This window comes from Trachypithecus francoisi, unplaced genomic scaffold (genome assembly GCF_009764315.1).
Source record: "Trachypithecus francoisi isolate TF-2019V2 unplaced genomic scaffold, Tfra_2.0 Lachesis_group3, whole genome shotgun sequence".
NCBI classification, from domain to species: Eukaryota; Metazoa; Chordata; class Mammalia; order Primates; family Cercopithecidae; genus Trachypithecus; species Trachypithecus francoisi.
Window position 1 is genome coordinate 71,268,388 of NW_022681468.1, and position 18,047 is coordinate 71,286,434.

The following is an 18,047-nucleotide window of genomic DNA, read 5'->3' on the forward strand; positions in this document are numbered from 1 at the left end:
ATTTTATCTTATTTTATTTTATTTACTTTTTAGAGACATAGACTTGCTTTGCTGCCCAGGATGGTGTGCAGTGGTGCAATCATAGCTCACTACAGCCTCCATCTCCTGGGCTAAAGGTATCCTCCCACCTAACCCTCCCAAAATCCTGGGAATACAGGTGTGAGCCACTGTGCCTGGCCAGATACCATCTGAAATGTGATAAATATGTCTGTTGGTTCCCAAAATCTAAAGTAATTAGCATTTTAGAAGAATAAATTAAAGTAGCCCAGCCCAGGCATGGTGGCTCACACCTGTAATCCCAGTGCTTTGGAAGGCAGAGGTAGAAGGATCGCTTGAGCCCAGGAGTCCAAGACCAGCCTGGGCAACATAGTAATGCCTCGTGTCTACTAAAAATTTAAAAATTAACCGGTTTAGCTCTGTGTCCCCACCCAAATCTCATCGTCATGTGTAATCTCCATGTGTCGAGGAAGGGAGATGATTGGATCAAAGGGGCGGTTTCCCCCATGCTCTTCTTGTGATAGTGAGTTCTCAAGAGATCCGATGATTTTCTAAGTGTTTGGAAGTTCCTCTTCCTTCTCTCTCCTGCCACATTATGAAAAAGGTACCTTATTTCCCCTTCGCCTTCTGCCATGCTTGTAAGTTTCTTGAGGCTTCCCCAGCCATGCAGAACTCTGAGTAAATTAAACTTCTTTCCTTTATAAATTACCCAGCCTTGGGTACTATCTTTATAGCAGTGTGAAAACAGACTAGTACATGCACACATTAGCCAGGCACAGTGGCTTGCCCCTGTAATCTCAGCTACTTGGGAGGCCAAGGCAGGAGGATTGCTTAAAGCTAGGAGTTCAAGGTCAGCCTGGGCAATATAGCAAGACCCCCATCTCTAAAAAATTAAACACACACACACACACACAAATGTCCCATAGCTCATGGGACATGGAAATGAGTGATGTGACTCATTCAAGAAATTTTTGTTTTGTTTTGTTTTTGGGTTTTTTAAATTACTTATTTTATTTATTATTATATATATATATATATATATATATTTTTTTTTTTTTTGACAGGGTCTTACTCCTGTCGCCCAGGCTGGAGTGCAGTGGTACAATTATGGCTCACTGCAACCTTGACTTCCTGGGCTCAGGTGATTCTGCCACGTCTGCCTCTCACGTAGCTGGAAGCACAGGTGCACACAACTACCCTTGGCTAATTTTTAAAATTTTTGTAGAGATGGAGTCTTGTTATGTTGCCAGGGCTGGTCTCGACCTCCTGGGCTCCAGTGATCCTCCTGCCATGGCCTCCCAAAGTGCTGGGATTACAGACATGAGGCACTGCAACCAGCCATAGACCTGCATTTAGAAACAACTCTACCTGAGGCCAGGCATGATGGCTCACGCCTGTAATCCCAGCACTCTGAGAGGATGAGGTGAGAGGATCACTTGAGGTTGGGAGTTTAAGACCAACCTGGCCAGCGTGGTAAAACTCTGTTTCTACTGAAAACACAAAAATTAACTCGGCGTGGTTGTTCATACCTGTAGTCCCAGCTACTCAGGAGGCTGAGGCAGGAGAATTGCTTGAACCCAGGAGGCAGAGGTTGCAGTGAGCTAAGATGAAACCACTGTACTCCAGCCTGAGTGACAGAGCGGGACTCCCATCTCAAAAAAAAAAAAAGTATATATATATAAAAGTGTATATATATATAAGTGTGTGTATATATATATAAGTATATATATCTGGCCGGGCACGGTGGCTCATGCCTGTAATCCTAGCACTTTGGGAGGCCAAGGTGGGCGGATCATGAGATCAGGAGATCAAGACCATCCTGGCTAACACGGTGAAACCCCGTCTCTACTAAAAATACAAAAAAATTAGCCGGGCATGGTGGCGGGCGCCTGTAGTCCCAGCTGCTGGGGAGGCTGAGGCAGTAGAATGGCGTGAACCCCGGAGAGAGAGCTTGCAGTGTGCCGAGATCGTGCCACTACACTCCAGCCTGGGTGACAGAGCGAGACTCCGTCTCAAAAAAAAAAAGTATCTATACATAAAAGTATGTATATATAAAAGTATATATACACATATATGTATATATATAAGTATATATACACATATATGTGTATATATAAGTATATATATACATATATGTGTATATATAAGTATATATATACACATATGTGTATATAAGACATCAGCAACATTGATTTTACTTATTTATTTATTTCTTTATTATATATTTTTTCATACAGAGACAGGATCTTGCTATGTTGGCCAGGCTGATCTTGATTATGGCCTAAAGTTGTCCTCCTGCCTTGGCCTCCCAAAGTGCTAGGGATTACAGGTGTAAGCCACTGCCCCAGCTCATAATCTGATTCTAAAGAGACAATTGATTTACTAAACTGAAATTTATTTTTTAATTAATTTAAAAAAAATTTTTTTAAGACGGATGGAGTTTTGCTCTTTTGCTCAGGCTGGAGTGCGGTGGCATGATCTCAGCTCACTGCAACCTCCACCTCCTGGTTCAAGTGATTCTCTTTCCTCAGCTTCCCAAGTAGCTGGGATTACAGGCACCCACCACCTCACCTGCCTAATTTTTTTGTATTTTTAGTAGAGATGGGGTTTCGCCATGTTGACTAGGCTGGTCTTGAACTCCTGACCTCAGGTGATCCACCTGCCTTGGCCTCCCAAAGTGCTGGGATTACAAAAGTGAGCCAAATAAATCTTCACAGAGTTAAACAGAGACAACACAATGCAACAAAGAGAGGAAGGGGGTTTGAAACTGGGAGATTTCAGTTTGAATTCCAGATCAGTAGTTTACCCCAGGGCCTCATTTTTCTCATCTCTAAAATGAAGGTTTTGATTTTTAAATTTTTTATTTTATTTATTTTTTGAGACAGAGTCTTGCTGGAGTGCAGTGGTTCAATGGCATTTCTATTTTAAAGACTACTGTGTAGTTATTTAGCAACAATATTAGCAAAATGACTTTTTCTTCAAGATACAGAGAAATGTGCTGTAGAGGACCTAAACAAAAAGTAGATACACTCTCTGCTTCCGTGATATGCTTTTATTGTTCTCATTTTAAAATTCTGGGCCGGGCGCGGTGGCTCAAGCCTGTAATTCCAGCACTTTGGGAGGCCGAGACGGGCGGATCACGAGGTCAGGAGATCGAGACCATCCTGGCTAACATGGTGAAACCCCGTCTCTACTAAAAAAAAAAAAAAAAAGCTAGCCGGGCGAGGTGGGGGCGCCTGTAGTCCAGCTACTTGAGATGCTGAGGCAGGAGAATGGCGTGAACCCGGGAGGCGGAGCTTGCAGTGAGCTGAGATCGGCCACTGCACTCCAGCCAGGGTGATAGAGTGAGACTCCGTCTCAAAAAAAATTAAAAAAATAAAAAAAATAAAAATTCTGAAATGAGTATGTAACTTATGGTTGGTGTGAACATTTAACATCCTGCCTTTTTTGTTTCTCCCAAATGCTGTTGGTGCATTTTTATTTTATTTTATTTTATTTTATTTTATTTTTTTTTTTGAGACGGAGTCTCGCTCTGTCGCCCGGGCTGGAGTGCAGTGGCCGGATCTCAGCTCACTGCAAGCTCCGCCTCCCGGGTTTACGCCATTCTCCTGCCTCAGCCTCCCGAGTAGCTGGGACTACAGGCGCCGCCACCTCGCCCGGCTAGTTTTTTGTATTTTTTTTAGTAGAGACGGGGTTTCACCATGTTAGCCAGGATGGTCTCGATCTCCTGACCTCGTGATCCGCCCGTCTCGGCCTCCCAAAGTGCTGGGATTACAGGCTTGAGCCACCGCGCCCGGCCGGTGCATTTTTAAATTGCAGAAACATGTGATGTCAAAATTGTGGCCCATGTCTCTTACTTCCCCATAGTCTGTTAGAGAATATGATGACTCTGACAATAAATATGCTTCATAAAGCTGGGCTTACATCCTGTTGTCATTCAGGAACTTGCTGGCTTGCTGCCATACAGATACATTTATCAAATGCATCTGCAGAGTTAAGCATTTTTATTTTTGAGAGCTTAAAGTACTTTAGAAACTCTGGTTTCTATTCTGTAGTGAATAAGGGTATAACAAGAAATCTCTTACATGTCAAAGAAAATACCATTTATTTTCCTGGAAAAGGATATTTTTTTCTCTTCATGTAATAACTTAAACATATTAGCTTAAGGATTGTTGTCATTGTCTTCCTCACCACTGCCATCATCATGGTGTACATTTAGCAGGGGAAGAAAAAAATCAAAACTGATCCCAGTGATAGTTAGAACTATTTTTGTTTAGGAGCACATTTTAAAAATTAATTATAAAAATGAGGCCCTTTGGGAGTAAGTTTGATGGCTCGGGGCAAGTAAAGAAAGAGCTAAGCTACTCTATAAGAAATAAATTAGAATCTGAGGGACTGAGACAAGTAAGTTACCCAGGTGAGGAGGCACTGGGGCTGCAATCCGGCTGTGTGTTGTGAGGCCTCCCAAATGTAGTGCCCATTATTTTTTTCTTTTGAGACAGAACCTTGCTCTGTCGCCCAGCCACTGCAACCTCCGCCTCCCGGGTTCAAGCAATTCTCCTGCCTCAAGTAGCTGAGATTACAGGCGCCTGCCACCACAACAGACTAATATTTGCATTTTTAGTAGAGACAGTTTCGCCATGTTGCCCAGGCTGGTCTCGAACTCCTGACCTCAGGTGATCCGTTCGCCTCAGCCTCCTAAAGTACTGGGATTATAGGCATGAGCCACAGTGCCCAGCCTAGGGTGCCTTTTTCTAAATGTGCACAAAGGCACTATAAAGACCAGTAGTGACCCTAAGAGGGACCCAGCACAATGCCTAGAGGCTACAGCCTGAATGGAAGAGACACAGAATGATTTCTCCATAAATGGGAATGGACCAGGAATGTTTAAGTTAAGAAATGTTAAAATCCAAATTAGGTCAGTCTGCCCCAGAATGTCATCCCCTTCTGTGGCTCTCTTCCTTCAATAATAATATAGTCTGGATGAGTGGTGCTTCACAGAGAAGAGATTGAGGCAGTCTCCAGTGCCAGTGAGAGGACAAGGTGAGGAAAAGAGAGGAGAGACACGGAGCACTAGAGCTCTAGCATTGCTGGAAGCAAGATTTCAGAAACAGAGAATGCGGAGAGGAAACTAAACCCCAGCGTATCCTCTGGGAAAACGGGTCAGGTATTTGAACCAAATGTTATTTGAGTTCCAAAGGACTTGGGAACCTCTATGAAGCTGACATATGTATTACACATGTATAAATATAATTTTAAATCATTTGAGGAAGTAAGGTCTGAGAGATTAACTGACTTGCTCAGGGAAAAAGTAACATATCTATAACTGGAATATGGCTCCTGGGACTTCTGCTTTCTGCCGTAATGGAGCAAGAGAAATAAAATTTGCCATCGTGGCTGGGTGCGGTGTCTCACACCTGTAATCCTAACACTTTGGCCGAGGTGGGCCAATCACCTGAGGTCAGGAGTTTGAGACCAGCCTGGTCAACATGGCAAAACCCATCTCTACTAACAATACAAAAATTAGCCGGGCATGGTAGTGGGCGCCTATAATCCCAGCTACTAGGGAGGCTGAGGTGGGAGAATCACTTGAACCCGTGAGGTGGAGGTTGCAGGGAGCCGAGATCGTACCACTGCACTCCAGCCTAGGCAATAGAGCAAGACTCCATCTCAAAAAAAAGAAAAGAAAAAGAAAAAGAAGAAAAAGAAAAGAAAAATTTGCCATCTTGCCTTTAAATTTTTTAAACTGGGCCAGGCGCGGTGGCTCACGCCTGTAATCCCGGCACTTTGGGAGGCCAAGGCGGGCGGATCACGAGGTCAGGAGATCGAGACCATCCTGGCTAACACGGTGAAACCCCGTCTCTACTAAAAATACAAAAAATTAGCTGGGTGAGGTGGCGGGCGCCTGTAGTCCCAGCTACTCAGGAGGCTGAGGCAGGAGAATGGCGTGAACCCGGGAGGCGGAGCTTGCAGTGAGCTGAGATCGCAGCTACTGCACTCCAGCCTGGACGACGGGGTGAGAGAGACTAGGTCTCAAAAAAAAATTTTTTGAACTGAAAGAAATATCTGAAACAACAGTTTCAGACATTGGATAACAGGTAGCGGGGGACGGTGGTCCCTGAAAGGAAACAAAAGAGATGAGCCTCACAGTTGTCTTACTGTCTGGAGTTTCCAGGTAGCAGCACAGAGCAGAGAACCCGGGTAGAGTCTCGAAGCCCCGAGGTCTCCCTGAGTTAAGGAGCCAGAACTGGCCGGGCGCGGTGGCTCAAGCCTGTAATCCCAGCACTTTGGGAGGCCGAGACGGGCGGATCACGAGGTCAGGAGATCGAGACCATCCTGGCTAACACGGTGGAACCCCGTCTCTACTAAAAATTACAAAAAACTAGCCGGGCGAGGTGGCTGCGCCTGTAGTCCCAGCTACTCGGGAGGCTGAGGCAGGAGAATGGAGGGAACCCAGGAGGCGGAGCTTGCAGTGAGCTGAGATCCGGCCACTGCACTCCAGCCTGGGCGGCAGAGCGAGACTCCGTCTCAAAAAAAAAAAAAAAAAAAAAGGGAGCCAGAACTGAGAATTTGAAAACAGTAAGGCATCTGGAACTTATAGAGCCGAGCCCTGGGGAGAGAGCTGGAGGAAGAGAGAGAAAGCTAAAGATTTGAATAAGGGTGTGTACCAAAACAAAAACAAAGCTAAAAAATACTTAAAGGAATATCGAAATACAAAAAAAAAAAAAAAAAAAAAAATCCAGCACTGAATAAGGTAAAATTTATAATGTCTGACATCCAATCGACTATTAAAAGAAGAAGAAAAATATAACCAATACTGAAGAGAAAAATAAACCAATATAAATCTATAAATTGAACAAACGAGATAATTATTAAACAAAGACATTGAAACAGCTATCATATACTCTATATGTTCAAAATGGTAGAAGAAAGTATGAGAATATTAATTAGAAATATGGAAAATATTAAAAAGACTCAAATCAAACTTCAGGAAATGGAAAAATACCATATTTAAGATAAAAAATACACTAAATGGGATTACTGCAAATTATGCCCTGAAGAAGAAAAATATTTGGAGGTGAATTTGAAGGCATAGTATCCAGAATGAAACACACAGAGAAAAAGACTAAAAAAATTGGACAGAGCACCAGTGAGCTATGGGAAATATTTTTAGTTTTTGCTTTATTTTTTATTTTATTTTATTTTATTTATTTATTTATTTTTGAGACAGGATCTTTCTTGCTCCACAGCCCAGGCTGGAGTGCAGTGGTGCAATCTTGACCCACTGCAACCTCTGCCTCCCAGGCTCAATTGATCCTCCCACCTCAGCCTTCCAAGTACTGTTACTACACCTAGCTGATTTTTTTAAAACAATTTGTAGAAACAAGTTCTCATTATATTGCCCAGACTGGTCTTGAACTCCTGGGCTCAAGTGATCCTCCAACCTTGGCCTCCCGAAGTGCTGGGATTACAGGTGTGAACCATCATACTTCGCCGAGATTTTTAAAGACATACAACAGCTAAAAGGATTCATAAGCAGAATGCCAGTATTACCAAAATTGTTAACGGAAGTTCTTCAGATAGAAGGAAAATTGTACCAGATGAATACCAGGATCTACACAAAGGGATGAAGAAAATGGAAAATGGTAAATACGAGGGTAAACATAAAAGACATTATTTATTTATTTGTTTATTTTTGAGACAGAGTCTCGCTCTGTTGCTCAGGCTGGAGTGCAGTGGCGCGATGTTGGCTCACTACAACCTCTGCCTCCCGGATTCAAGTGATTCTCGTGCCTCAGCCTCCCGAGTAGCTGGTACTACAGGCGTGGGCCACCATGCCCTGCTAATATTTTTTTTTCAGTATTTTTAGTAAAGATAAGGTTTCACCATGTTGCTCAGGCTGGTCTCGAACTCTTGAGCTCAGGCAATCCACTCACCTCAGCCTCCCGAAGTGTTAGGATTACAGGCGTGAGCCACCACACCCAGCCAATTTTTAATAAACAATGTTTATTATTTTTGCCTTATGTACTGTGAGGTTTGTAATGAACGGAAATAAAATGTATGACAACAAAGGCTAGGAGGGAGGAAATGAAGATATACTACTGTAAGATCCTAACACTAGATGTGAAGTGGTATACTATAGCTTCAAGTCAAATTGATAAGTTAAAAATGCATATTATAAATCCTGTCTTAATCCGTTGGAGCTGCTATTACAAAGTACCATAGGCTGAGTGGTTTATAAACAAAAGAAATTTATTTCTCACTGTTCTGAAGGCTGAAAAGTCCAAGATCAAAGTGCTGGCAGATTCAGGGTGTAGGAAGGGGCCACTTCTTTACAGGGTCTTCTCACCCTACCCTCACATGGTAGAAGGGGTGAGAGGTCTCTCTCAAGTCTCTTTAATTTATTTATCCGTTTGTTTACTTATTTATTTATTTGAGACAAGGTCTGACTCTGTTGGCCAGGCTGGAGTGCAGTGGCATGATCTTGGCTCGCTGCAGTGTCTACCTCCCGAGCTCAAGAGATCCTCCCACCTCAGTCTCCCAAGTAGCTGGGACCACATGCACATACCATCATGCCTGGCTAATTTTTTGTGTTTTTGGTAAAGTCCAGGTCTCACCATGTTGCCCAGGGTGGTCTCGAACTCCTGAACTCTAAGCAATCCACTTGCCTCAGCTTCCCAAAGTGCTGGGATTACAGGCATGAGCCACTGTGCCCGGCTTCCAGTCTCTCTTATAAGGGCACTAATCCTATTCATGAGAGCTCGGCCTCAGTCACTTACCTCCCAAAGTTCCCATCTCCTAATACCATCTTCGGGGATAAGGATTTCAACATATGAAGTTTGGGGGAACATAAACATTCACACTGTAGCAAACCCTGAAGCAACTACTAAGAAAAAAAATAAAACAAAGACTAATAAGTCAATAAAGGATTTAAGATGGACTCATAAAAATACTGAATTGATCCCAAAGAAGTCAGAAAAGGGAGACAAAGGAAAAAGACAACAGGTAGGACAAATAGAAAACAAATAGCAAGATGGTTTATTTAATTACAAACATATCCCATATCAGTAGTCACATTAGATATAAATGGTTCAAACATCCCAATTAAAAGGAAGAGATTGGTTGGATACCAATTGGTTGGATAAGATTGGTTGGATACAAAAGCAAGAACCAACTATATGATCCAACAAGAAAGCCATTTCAAATATGAAGATACAGACAGGTTAAAAGAAAAGGATGGTAAAATATATACCATGCTAACAGTATTTGAAAGAAAGCTTCAAGGGCTACATCAATATCAGACAAAGTAGATTTCAGAGCAAAGAATATTAACAGGTATAAAGAGGTTCACTTTATAATGGAAAAGGGGTCAAATTCCTCAAGAAGATGTAATTCTAAGTGTTTATACACTTAGCAAAGTTTCAAAATACATGAAGCAAAAACTGATAGAACTGCAATGAGAAACAGACAAATCCACAATGATAGTCACAGATTTGAACACCTCTTTCAATGATTAAAAGAATAAGTAGACAAGACTGAACAACATTATCACATTATCAATGTGACCTAATTGACACTTACAGAACACTCTGTATTCTATACATATTCTTCTCAGAATACATATTCTTTTTTTAAGGGCACGCAGAACATTTATCAAAATTGACTATTTTCTGGGTCATAAAGCAAGTCTAAATACATGTTTTTAAATTTCCAACTTTTATTTTAAGTTCAGAGGTACCTGCGCAAGATGTGCAGGTTTGTTATATAGGTAAACGTGTGCCATTGGTGGTTTGCTGCACAGGTCATTCCATCACCTAGAAAAAGCCCAGCATTCATTAGCTGTTCATCCTGGTGCTCTCTGTCCTCACACCCTCCACCCTCCAACAGGCCCCAGGTGTGTATTGTTCAACCCCACGTGTCCACATGTTCTCATCATTCAGCTCCCACTTATAAGAATGTGCGGTTATTGGTTTTCTGCTCCAGTGTTAGTTTGCTGAGAATAATGGCTTCAAGTCTAAATACATTTTTAAAGTTTAAACAAAATTGAGCCAGGTGGGTGGCTCACGCCTGTAATCCCAAGACTTTGGGAAGCCAAGGTGGGTGGATCACCAGGTCAGGAGTTCGAGACCGGCCTGACTAACATGATGAAACCTCATCTCTACTAAAAATACAAAAATTAGCTGGGCATGGTGGTGTGTGCCTGTAATCCCGGCTACTCGGGAGGCTGAGGCAGGAGAATAGCTTGAACCCAGGAGGCGGAGGTTGCAGTGAGCTGAGATTATGCCACTGCACTCCAGCCTGGGGGCAACAGAGCGAGACTGCGTCTCAAAAGAAAAAAAAAACAACTGAAACTCATATTAAAAGTTTATTTTTCTTTGTTTTTCTTTTTTTTCTTTTCTTTTTTTTTTTTTTTGAGACAGAGTCTTACTCTTGTCCCCCAGGCTGGAATGCAGTGGCTCAATCTCGGCTCACTGCAACCTCTGCCTCCCGGGTTCAAGCAATTATCCTGCCTCAGCCTCCCAAGTAGATGGGATTACAGGCACCCACCACTATGCCTGGATAATTTTTGTATTTTTAGTAGAGATGGGGTTTCACCATGTTGGCCAGGCTGGTCTTGAACTCCTGACCTCAGGTGATCCTCCTGCCTCAGCCTCCCAAAGTGCTGGGATTACAGGCATGAGCTACCACACCTGGCCTTTTTTTTTTTTTTCCCCCTGAGATGGAGTCTCACTCTGTGACCCAGGCTGCTGGAACAAAATGGTATGATCTCGGTTCACTGAAACCTCTGCTTCGTAGATTCAAGTGATTCCCCGCCTAAGCCACCCGAGTAGCTGGGACTACAGGCACGTGCCACCACCACTCCCAGCTAATGTTTTTTGTATTTTTAGTAGAGATGGGGTTTCACCATGTTGGCCAGGCTGGTCTTGAACTCCTGACCTCAGGTGATCCTCCTGCCTCAGCCTCCCAAAGTGCTGGGATTACAGGCATGAGCTACCACACCTGGCCTTTTTTTTTTTTTTCCCCCTGAGATGGAGTCTCACTCTGTGACCCAGGCTGCTGGAACAAAATGGTATGATCTCGGTTCACTGAAACCTCTGCTTCGTAGATTCAAGTGATTCCCCGCCTAAGCCACCCGAGTAGCTGGGACTACAGGCACGTGCCACCACCACTCCCAGCTAATGTTTTTTGTATTTTTAATAGAGACGGGGTTTCACCATGTTGGCCAGGCTGGTCTCGAACTCCTGACCTTAGGTGATCCACTCCCCTCAGCTTCCCAAAGTGCTGGGATTACAGGCATGAGCCACCACACCTGGCCAAAAGTTTCAAATAATGCAAAGGATCTTCTGTGAACACAATAAAATTAAATTAGAAGTCAACAACAGAAAGATATTTAGAATATCATTCTGGAATCCAGCCACACACTGCCAAATAGCCCATGGGACAAAGAAGAAATCAGAGGGAAATTAGAACATGTGGCTCCCTTATCTACATTTTAATTCAGTGACATAATCTTACCTGTCAAGTGCTAGTTTGTTATACTTCTTCAAATTTCTTTTTCTGTCCATTCATCACGCAGAAGAAATCTTGTCATGACATGTTTAGGGTTTAGCATATGTATTTTATTTCTGAAAGTCTGATTTTTGTCCTAGTGAGAAGTACAGTTTTATAATAAGAGATCTTGGCCGGGTGCGGTGGCTCAAGCCTGTAATCCCAGCACTTTGGGAGGCCGAGACAGGCGGATCACGAGGTCAGGAGATCGAGACCATCCTGGCTAACACGGTGAAACCCCGTCTCTACTAAAAAATACAAAAAAAACTAGCCGGACGACGTGGCGGCGCCTGTAGTCCCAGCTGCCCAGGAGGCTGAGGCAGGAGAATGGCGTGAACCCGGGAGGCGGAGCTTGCAGTGAGCTGAGATCCGGCCACAGCACTCCAGCCTGGGTGACAGAGCGAGACTCCATCTCAAAATAATAATAATAATAATAATAAGAGATCTTGTAAATTGAGTTGAAGGAGACCAAAATCCAACCCAAATTAGCTTAAGTAAAAAGGAGGATTTGCTTGAGGGATCCTGGAATAGCTCACAGAATTGAGAATGCAATGTTTATTTGTTTCCTATTGCTGCTGTGCTGAATTACCACAAACTTAATGGTTTAAAACAACACACATTTATTATTATTTTGTTTTGGAGGTCAGAAGTGGAAAAGGGCCTTCACTGAAATCAAGGAGCTAAAATCAACATGTTGACAGGGCTGCATTCTTTCCAGAGGATTTGTTGTCTATTTATTTATTTATTTATTTATTTAATTTTATTTTTGAGACGGAGTCTCGCTCTGTCGCCCAGGCTGGAGTGCAGTGGCGCGATCTCTGCTCATTGCAAGCTCCGCCTTCCGGTTCACGCCATTCTCCTGCCTCAGCCTCCCAAGTAGCTGGGACTACAGGCGCCTGCCACCACGCCCGGCTAATTTTTTTTTTTTTTGTATTTGTAGTAGTGACAGGGTTTTGCCTTGTTAGCCAGGATGGTCTCTATCTCCTGACCTTGTGATCCACCCGCCTCGGCCTCCCAAAGAGCTGGGATTACAGGCTTGAGCCACCGCGCCCGGCCCCTTCTGGAGGATCTAAGGCAGAATCTGTTTCCTTGGCTTTTCCAGCTTCTGGAGTTTGGTGCATTTCTTCTGTCTTCAAAGCCAGCAATGTCTGGCTGTCTTTCTCACACTGCCATCTCTCTGGTATCAGCTTCAGGTTCCCTCTTCCACTAATAAGGACTCTTGTTATTATGTTATGTTGAACTCACACATTATCCACAATAATCTTCTCATCTCAAGGTCAGGTGATTAGCAAATTTAATTCCATCTGCTAACTTAATTCCCTTTTGCCATGTAAGGTAACATATTTACAGGTTCCAGGGATTAGGACACAGACTTCTTGAGGGCCATTATTCTGCCTATCATACAATATAAACTGTTTGGGATTAGAAATGCACCACTGCAATGGCATCTATAATGAGGAAAGGGGCAGGGCACTGTGGCTCATGCCTGTAATTCTAACACTTTGGGAGACTGAGGCAGGAGGATTGCTTCAGGCTAACTGTTCAAGACAAACCTGGCCAGCAATCGCAAGACCCTATCTCGAAAACAAATAAATAAATAAAATAAAACATAATGAATAAAGGAAACTGTAGTCTGTTTCAGAAGGCAGGTGTAAGCAACTGTGTTGGAAAATGAACTTTATATCTTCAGGATACCTTTAGAGCTACAGAAGTGAGTGAGTTCTACATAAGCAGAAAAAGCAAGATTTAAAAAAAGACGAAGAAATAAGTGAGTTTATAAGCATGTTCAGGACCTTTTTTTAGGAGCACTCGAACATCAAGCTCATTTATCTTATGATTGTGTTATTACTAGAAAATTTAATTTCTTTTTCTTTTCTTTTTTTTTTTTTTGAGATTCAGTCTTGTTCTGTCTCCCAGGCTGGAGTACAATGGCACGATCTCAGCTCACTGCAACCTCCGTCTCTCAGGTTCAGGCGATTCTCCTGCCTCAGCCTCCTGAGTAGCTGGGATTACAGCCTCCTGAGTAGCTGGGATTACAGCCTCCCGAGTAGCTGGGATTACAGGCATGCGCCACCACACCCAGCTAATTTTTGTATTTTTAGTAGAGACAGGGTTTCACCATGTTGGTCAGGCTGGTCTTGAACTTCTGACCTCATGATCCACCTGCCTTGGCCTCCCAAAGTGCTAGGATTACAGGCCAGGCGTGAGCCACCGCGCCCAGCCAGAAAACTTAATTTCTATAGAGGATATGCAAAATACTCTCATGCTATTTCTCTGTGCAATTTATGAGACAATCAATACAAAAGCAATGTTCCATTAAATGTGCTAGTGGAAAACATTTTGCATTTGCATGTAATTCAGGCCTTGCTGAAGTACCCTGCCAGCACTACTGATCTTTGGTCCACTCAGCAGAAGCTCCACTATAATTCACACCTGTCATTCAATGGAGGCTGCCCAGCCCCACTGCTTTTCTTGTTCTAAGGGACTGGATTAGACAACCAAGATCAAGTACAGTTTATCTTTCCGCATAAAGATCTCACCTCCCAATTGTGATCTCACCTTCCCATACAACGGGAGTTAGGAGGAGGGCTCCAGCTAGTATTCAGAGTCATTATAACAATCTAGGCCGGGCGCGGTGGCTCAAGCCTGTAATCCCAGCACTTTGGGAGGCTGAGACGGTCGGATCACGAGGTCAGGAGATGGAGACCATCCTGGCTAACATGGTGAAACTCCGTTTCTACTAAAAAATACAAAAACTAGCCGGGCGAGGTGGCGGGCGCCTATAGTCCCAGCTACTCGGGAGGCTGAGGCAGGAGAATGGCATAAACCCAGGAGGCAGAGCTTGCAGTGAGCTGAGATCTGGCCACTGCACTCCAGCCTGGGCGACAGAGCAAGACTCCGTCTCAAAAAAAAAAAAAAAAAAATCTAAAAGAAAAAAATCTAAATTTTTTCTTTCCAAAGTGACCTGATGTTTAGCTTTCCAGTCTCAAGACCAGTTGCCCTCATTTAGTGGTGACTCAAGCATTTGGTTTATTTTTTTTTTAATTTTTTTATTTTTTGAGACGGAGTCTCCCTCTGTCGCCCAGGCTGGAGTGCAGTGGCCGGATCTCAGCTCACTGTAAGCTCCGCCTCCCGGGTTTACGTCATTCTCCTGCCTCAGCCTCCCGAGTAGCTGGGACCACAGGCGCCCGCCACCTCGCCGGGCTAGTTTTTGTTTTGGTATTTTTTAGTAGAGACAGGGTTTCACCGTATTAGCCAGGATGGTCTCGATCTCCTGACCCCGTGATCCGCCCGTCTCGGCCTCCCAAAGTGCTGGGATTACAGGCTTGAGCCACCGCGCCCGGCCTGGCATTTGGTTTATAACAAGTCTTCTATTCCACCTGAATTTCTGTCATTATCTTTGATCTGCTTATCTCTAGTGAGCTATGCCTGCACTCAATTTTAGCCACTGCCTTCTATGGTCATACCCTGGATCTTCCAGTCACTGGGAACTGCAACTCTGCTGCAATAATAGATTCAAACTGCAATAATAGATTCCATCCTCACTCTCTGGCTACAGCATTCTATTCTTCCAATTCCTTCGCTCAGTTATTCTCCCAGCCTCTGTTTTAGTCTAACTGCTATGATAAACAAATTAAGGCTGGGTGTGGTGGTTCATGCCTGTAATCTCAGCACTTTGGGAGGCCAAGGTGGGCGGATCACCTGAGGTCAGGAGTTTGAGACCAATCTAGCCAACATGGTGAAACTCTGCCTCTAAAAAATACAAAAATTAGCCAGGCGTGGTAGCGCATGCCCGTAGTCTCAGCTACTCAGGAGGCTGAGGCAGGAGAATCACTCGAACCCAGGAGATGGAGGCTACAGTGAGCTGAGATTGTGCCACCGCACTCCAGACTAGGTGACAGAGTGAGACTTCGTCTCAAAAAAAAAAAAATTAAAATCTCAGTGTTTATATTAGTCAATCATTGCTATCTGGTAAATCACCCTAAGATTTATTGGCTTAAAGCAATAATCAGTCCTGTGTGGCAGTTAATGCCTATAATCCCAGTGCTTTGGAAGGCTGAGGCAGGAGGATCACTTGAGTGATCCCAGTGCCTATAATCCCAGTGCTTTTGGAGGCTGAGCCCAGGAGGTTTGAGGCAGCAATGGGCTATGATCACGCCACTGCATGCCAGCCTGGACAACAGAGTGAAACCCTGCCCCTTAGAAAAACAAAACAAGCCGGGCACGGTGGCTCAAGCCTGTAATCCCAGCACTTTGGGAGGCTGAGACGGGCGGATCACGAGGTCAGGAGATCGAGACCATCCTGGCTAACACGGTGAAACCCCGTCTCTACTAAAAAAATACAAAAAACTAGCCAGGCGTGGGGGCGGGCGCCTGTAGTCCCAGCTACTTGAGAGGCTGAGGCTGGAGAATGGCGTAAACCCGGGAGGCGGAGCTTGCAGTGAGCTGAGATCCGGCCACTGCACTCCAGCCTGGGCCACAGAGCAAGACTCCGTCTCAAAAAAAAAAAAAAAAAAGAAAAAAGAAAAACAAAACAAAACCCACAACAATAATCATTCATAGATTTGTAGGTCAGCTGGGATTTGACTGATGTAGTCTCAGCTTGTGGCAATGGCAGAGACAAACGAATGCAAGTGGAAGCATAAGCAATGTCTTAAGGTCTAGGCACACTGTCACTTCAAATCACACGCTGTTAGCCAGAGCAAGTCACATGGTCAAGCCTAAAGTCAAGGGCCAGGAAGTCTGCTCTGCCCACAATGAGACCACGGCAAAGATATAGACATAGGTGTCTCACGTGTGTGTGTGAAGAGACCACCAAATAGGCTTTGTGTGAGCAGCAAGGTTGTTTATTTCACCTGGGTGCAGGCGGGCTGAGTCCGAAAAGATAGTCAGCAAAGGATGGTGGGATTATCATTAGTTCTTATAGGTTTTCGGATAGGCGGTGGAGTTAACAGCAATGTTTTGGGGGTAGGGGGTGGATCTCACAAAGTACGTTCTCAAAGGTGGGGAGAATTACAAGAACCTTCTTAATGGTGGGGGAGATTATAAAGAAACTTGTTAAGGGTCAGGGAGATTACAAAGTACACTGATCAATTAGGGTGGGGCAGAAACAAATCACAATGGTGGAATGTCATCAGTTAAGGCTATTTTCACTTCTTCTGTGGATCTTCAGTTGCTTCAGGCCATCTGGATGTATGTGTGCAGGTTGCTGGGGATATGATGGCTCAGCTTGGGCTCAGAGGCCTGACATTCCTGTCTTCTTATATTAATAAGAAGAATAAAACAAAATAGTGGTAAAGTATTGGGGCAGCGAAAATTTTGGGGGTGGTATGGATAGATAATGGGCAGTTTCTCAGGGCTGCTTTGAGCAGGATTAGGGGCGGCATGGGAACCTACAGTGGAAGAGATTCAACTGAAGAAAGATTTTGGGGTAAGGGGTGATAATTGTGGGGTTGTTAGAAGGAGCATTTGTCATATAGAATTTTTGGTGATGGCCTGGATGCGGTTTTGTATGAATTGAGAAACTAAACGAAAGACACAAGATCTGAATAGGAGAAGGAGAAAAATAGGTATTAAAGGACTAAGAATTGGGAGTACCCAGGACATCCAATTAGAGAGTGTCCAAGGGGGTTCAACGTTATTGTTTGCTTGGTTGACCAGTTTTTGGGCTCTATCCTCGAGTTTTTTTTATGTTGTCATATACCAGGCCAGATTGATTTAGTTAAAAACAACACTCTTCATTTAAAAATATACTAAGTCCCCTCTTTTCTTTTTTTTTTCAGAAGTGAGTAAGTCGAGGCCTCGGCAATTTTGGAGGAAAGAGAAATGCAAAGTCAGCAATTGTTTGTTAAAGAAGGATTAGAAACGGCTAGGAGAGAGTGACTGAGACTGATAGTGTGGTGGAGATGGCTGGGGAGAGTAGAGGGTGGCATAAGAACAGGAATGAGAATAAGAGTAAGTGTAAAAGTAAAGAATAGGACTTCCTCAGGGTGAAAGTGTTGGAGGGTACCTTGCCACTGAAGATCTTCTATACACTTTAAGAGAGACTTAAGGGTGGCGATTTGAGGTAAAAATAGGAGCCACTAAATACCAAAAGCCTGAGAAACTGCTTGGGTGATTTAACTAATAAAGGCTGGTCTGTTTTTGGATGGTATAGAGGTGGGAAGGCTAACCCAAGGAATTATGTCTGACAAAAAGGGAAGAAATGACCGTGGTGACCTTCTCAGACCCTGTGGGAAAGGCCTCTACCCATCCAGTGAAAGTGTCTACCCAGACCAAGAGGTATTTAGGCATGTGAGTAAAGTCAATTTGCCAGTCCTGGGCAGGGGCAAATCCCCAAGCTTGATGTGTAGGGAAGGGTGGGGGGCCTGAACAATCCCTGAAGAGTAGTAGAATAGCAGATGGAACACGGAGAAGTGATTTCCTTAAGGATAGATTTCCACAGTGTAATGGAAATGAGAGGTTCTAAGAGGCCGGCTAGTGGCTTGTAACCTCCATGG